Source organism: Arachis ipaensis, chromosome B05 (genome assembly GCF_000816755.2).
Source record: "Arachis ipaensis cultivar K30076 chromosome B05, Araip1.1, whole genome shotgun sequence".
NCBI classification, from domain to species: domain Eukaryota; kingdom Viridiplantae; phylum Streptophyta; class Magnoliopsida; order Fabales; family Fabaceae; genus Arachis; species Arachis ipaensis.
This window is the reverse complement of record NC_029789.2, coordinates 29,078,937-29,084,568: the sequence shown is the minus strand read 5'-3', so window position 1 is coordinate 29,084,568 and position 5,632 is coordinate 29,078,937. Positions and strand designations below refer to the sequence as shown.

General features: G+C 38.5%; 1 long non-coding RNA gene across 1 annotated transcript; it reads right to left on the bottom strand.

Moving 5' to 3' along the window:
- Positions 3,553–5,018, bottom strand: LOC110271869. Its single transcript, XR_002362702.1, has 2 exons — positions 4,462–5,018; positions 3,553–3,858 (listed from the first exon to the last, which is right to left on the bottom strand). It is a non-coding gene; the product is annotated as an uncharacterized LOC110271869 (long non-coding RNA).

Here is a 5,632-nt window from a genome sequence, read left to right as displayed (position 1 = left end):
GTTCAGTTTTATCGAGGAAAAATGAATGTGGCAATTACTGATCTAGTAGGCTTGAAACGCGAAGATGGTCAAACTATTGATGATTACATGATACGTTTCAAGAATGCTAGGAGCAGATGCTATATTTCATTACCTGAGAGTGAAGTGGTGAAAATAGCAACCATGGGGTTAGGATTCTATATGCGCAGGAAGTTGCTTAATGTGCACATCCTTGATTTAGCCCATTTGGCCGAAAAGGTTCTTCAGACCAAACTTATGAAAAAGGAGAAGTATATGAGTGAGCAACGATCGAAGAGTAAACCTTTTACTCGAAAAGAAAAAGTTGCTTATGTGACCATGGAGTCCTCAGAAGAAGAAATCGATTTCGAAACAGAGGTCGATTTGGCCGAACTTAAGAAAGGCCCTCCATATGTCTGTTCTTTACTCAAAAAGCTTCCTAGTAATGAAAATTTAAATGATTCAAAATTGAAAAGTGGAAAGAAATATAGTTTTGATATTTCGAAATCTGATCAGATTTTTGATGTGTTGCTTAAAGATAAACAATTAATTCTGCCTGAGGGTAAAACTTTACTTTCGGTGAAAGATTTGAAAGGAAAGCCTTATTGTAAGTTTCACCAAGAAACAAGTCATTCGACTAACAGTTGCGTTCATTTCAGGCACTTAATTCAGGAAGCAATAATGGAGGGACGGTTGAAATTTGATGATGGCAAGAAGGAGATGAAAGTTGATATTGATCCTTTCGAAGCAGACACCACTTTTGTGGAGCCATGTTTCGGAGTAAACATGGTTGGCCTGTCCTATGATTTTGATGTGGCTCTTGATGATTTTGAGTCACAAATTAGATCGGTGTACCTCCGAGCGGTAGATAGTTTGTTGGACTTTCTAGTTCAACAAAAGATTAAAGACCGGAACGTATCTCTGTGTCCACGGTGTAATGCCATTTTTTATGCTGAAGCAGCTGCTATCTTCGAAAAGGAGCGAATGAAGAAATAATTGGCTCACAGAGAAGAGCAAGCGCGCCTGAGACAACCGATTTGGCACATGGCGGGTCAGAGTTCTAAGACTCCTCAACAAAGTATGGCTACACCTTTAAGCCGGTCTCAGGCTATAGGTGTCCAGTGGTTTCGGAATCGTCAGGAGTTCCAGAAGCGAGATACTCTATATCGACACAATCCACAGTGGGGACATCGGGGACCTCCTCGAAATCAATACCCCTATTATCGTGGATGATCCAGGGGGTATCCAAGAAGCAGAGGAGGAAGAAGAAATTTCGATCAGAATAAGAAGCCTCAAGTGGAAGTAAGCAAGGGGGCAACGCCCTCTGTGCATTCTAGAATTGTATTTCCTTTTGATGGAGAGACTTGTCTAAAAGGAATTTGATCTCCTGCAAAGATGGAAAAGGGTAAAGCAGTGGCTCAGTCCTCAGGGGTCGACAAGAATAAAGAAGTTGATGTCGACGAAGAATATTTTGATGAAGGGGATGATGACATGATTGGAATGATTTCAATCATTCCAACTGAATATCTGGGGGAATATGAATATGACCCAGATGAAGATTATGATATGGAGGATGAGGAAGCCTTTTCCTTCATCCGAATTGAAGATGAGCCGGGGTATTTTCTTCGGCCTACCGAAAAACAGATGTCTCATCTCAGCCCGCTTCATATAACTACTACTTTGAGTGGAATCAAAGTAAACAAAGTCTTGATCGATGGTGGAGCAGCAATCAGTCTGTTGCCTGAGAGGATGTTAATAAAAGTGGGAAAGCATCCTGATGACTTAGTTCCCACAAATATTGCTATAACTGATTTTAGTGGGACTTCAACTCCAGCGAAAGGGTTGGTTACTCTCACTATGAAGGTTGGCTCATCTGAGCGCAACACTGTGTTTGTGGTGGTTCCATCGAGAGCAAACTATAATGCTTTGTTGGGGCGAGATTGGATTCATGGTGTGGGTGCAGTACCCTCCACTGTACATCAGAGTGTTCTTCTTTGGACAAAGGATGGCAAACCTGAAGTCATCAAGGCAGATTCGAATCTTTATGTCGAACAAATGCATGTTGATTTCAGGATGTATAATCCTAAACTGAAACCTTTGAATGTTGACCGAACACTGAATTCTTACAATTGTGAAGGGTGTTACCTGTCTTCTGAAGGCCTTTCGGTGAAGTTGCGTTACCCAGAGTTAGAATTTGCTCCAACTGGTTGGGACTGTCTGTCTTAAAGATTTTTTGAAGTTACTCCATGGACCAGGTCGAGGAAGTTTCCGATTACCTGGTAACCTTGAATAATTACTTAAATAATTTTATTCCTGTAAAGAATAAAAATGATTCTTCTGATGAAGTGGAATCATGTAGGTTTAGGAGTCCTTTTTATAGTAGTAGTTGTATCAGCTCGATGTCTGCAGTCGAGTTTCGTCATAATTTGAATATTTCTACTATATGTAATGGAAGTGATGCTTCGAATTCAATGGCTGATTTAATAGCAGTAGCACATTGTGTTGAAAATCGAAGTAATATCAATAAAGTGGATAATTCAGTCTATTCTATTTCTAATGAAGTTGTTGATTTTACCTTTGATTGCATCTGTGATATAGAACCTTTGGATTTTGAAAAACATTCTGTAAAAGATGATGATCATTATAAAGGGTTTGAATCCCAAGATCCCTTAGAAGAAATTAATCTAGGGACTTTTGATGATGTTCGAATTACATATATTTGTAAAGAACTTGTTGATCCTTTTCGGACTGAACTCTTCAATCTTTTACATGAGTTTAAGGATTATTTTGCTTGGGATTATCATGAGATGCCTGGTCTCGATTGTTCACTTGTGGAACATCGATTAGCATTAAAACCGAATGCTAGACCTGTGAAGCAATGAAAAAATCAAAGAGGAAATACAACGCTTGATCAAGGCGAAGTTCATTCGAACAACACGCTATGTTGAGTGGGTTTCGAATATTGTCCCTGTAATGAAGAAAAATAGAAAGTTAAGAGTATGTATTGATTTTTGAGATTTGAATAATACTACTCTGAAAGATGAATATTTTATGGATATTGCATATATGTTAATTGATTTTGCAGCAGAAAACAAGATCCTTAGTTTTATGGATGGTTATCCAGGATATAACCAAATCTTCATTGCAGAAGATGACGTGTCTAGAACTACTTTTCGTTGTCCTGTGGCCAAGGTTGCGAGAACCGGACTGGTCATTGAACCGATCAAGTAACTAGTTTAATGGTTCAATGGTTCAACCGGGGTCAACCGTGGTTAAACCGGTTTAATTAATAAACTTATGTTTGGTAAGGATGTTAGAATTTTATGCACTTTTACATATAAAGTTTGCAGCCAAAATAATCACAATGAAACGTTTCTACAGCAAGCATCATTAACCCTTAAAATTAAAGATGACAAATTCCTCATTCTGACACAAGTGTAATAAGCTATGTTCTTTAATTGTGATTGCAATGCAATAACAAACCATTATGTTCCAATGTCATACATAACATCAAGGTAATACATTTAAAAAGAATAAATAAATAAACAAAAGGAGTTCAGCTCAAAACATGAGTAAGCCTTTCAAATAATCAAAGTTTATTTGATCCGTGGAATATGCCTTTGACATCAAATTGATCATCAATTTTTACATTACTAACTTGGTCAAATTAGTTCCAAAGATATATGAGACATTTAATTGTCTCTTCACTATCAATCTGTTACATTTCTCCATAAAATTAGACCTCAAAAACATAAAATTGGTTCTTGATGAACAGAAAATTGATTATTAAAGAACCATTTTGATGTTGCTGTCACAAATGAACATCAATGTGTTGCCCCACGTACCTGAACTTTTCTAGGCCTACATGAAATATAAGGATTTAAAATAACAGAACAAAAAGCAGCAGAAGAAAAACTTTGAACAGAAACTGAATTTTAATTCAATTTTCTAGCAACAACTTGATACATCATATTCATTATCTGGCTCTATATAAGAAAAGAACAAACTGAGAAAATATTTGCCTTGGATTATATCAAGTTATACAGCATTCAAAATCCAGAATTATATTCAGCAAAAGTCAATGTAGCATTCAAAATCTAGAGTCCCAAAATTGTATCAATTCTATATAGCATTCAAAATCCAGAATCTAAAATTGAACTTATATCAAATTTATATTAAGCAAATTCAGAATTACAGAATAATTAACCAGAGGTCAGAACAAAACACCAACAATCTAGCTCTGTTAACAACAATGAACAGCGAAGAAAATTAACTCAGAAAACAACTAATTAACCTAGAAAAAAAATCAACAATCAACATAATTAAATTCAAAGTATTAATATCTCAAAATTCAGCAGAATCATCAATAATACATCATATGCATGTTCAGAATAAATTTGAAATTTCAAAGGGATAGAGTCAGGGAAATAGAATCAGGGAGTGTTAGAGACTGAGACTTGAGACCTGAGAGGGTTGAAGGGTTGAAGCAAAGAAGAAGAGACTTGAAACTTGAGATCTGAGACCTGCGATGGTTGAAGCAGAGACTAGAGACAAAAGGTAGCCGCTTTGACTGCGAGACTCCACGCGAAAAAGAGAAGCCACGACGGAGAAGTAATGACGGTGAGACACGGTGCGGAGCATAGAAGCAGAAACGACGCCAGCGAGGAGGAGAGAAGGAGAAATGACGAGGAGGAGAGAAGCGGCGAGGACCCATGGCAAGGATCCGAGAAGCGGCGATGACCCACGGCGAGGAGCAGCAAAGCGGCAATGACCCACGACGAGGAGCAGCGAAGCAGCGCGACCCACAGCGACAAAGCGAGCTCGGACAGAGAGGGCGACAGATAGAGAAAGGAGAGAAGGGTTCGGCGATGAGTTCGAGCTCTGAAGTGGGATGGTGGGTGGTGGCTGTTGTTGGAATTTGAAGAGAGGAGAGGATTGTGGGTGCTGGACGCGGAGAAGAGAGGAGAGATGAGTGGCTTCAATTGGTGTTTGGTGATTTAGGGTTCAGCTTCAGCACTTGCCTTTCTTCTTTTTATTTTTTTTTTAATTTTTTACACAAAATAGCGACATTTTAGAGGGTATATTTTCGAACCGAAAACCCTCTAAAAAACCGGACGGTTTTACCGGTTTACCGGTTAATTGTCGATTCGACCGATTTTTTCACCGATTTTTTGCCAGACGGTTTTTAGGCTTACCTGGACCGGCTAGCTGACCGGTTTCCGGTTAACTCGGTTGAACCGGCTGGTCTGATTCGGTTTTTAGAACCATGCCTGTGGAATTAGGCACTTAGGAATGGGTGGTTATGCCCTTTGGCTTGAAAAATGCTGGTGCAACATATCAGCGAGCAATGAATGCCATCTTGCATGAGTTTATTGGAAAATTTATGAAGGTTTATATCGATGATGTTATGGTCAAATCGATTTCGATGAATCAACACATTGATCACTTAAGAAAAACATTTACCACCATGAGGAAGAAGGAATTGAAAATGAATCCTTTAAAATGTGCTTTTGGGGTATCTGCTGGTAATTTCCTGGGTTTCGTTGTTCACAAAAAGGGAATTGCAATCGATAAAAATAAGGCAGATGCAATATTAGCATTATCTGCACCTAAATCGAAGAAAGAAGTGCAATCA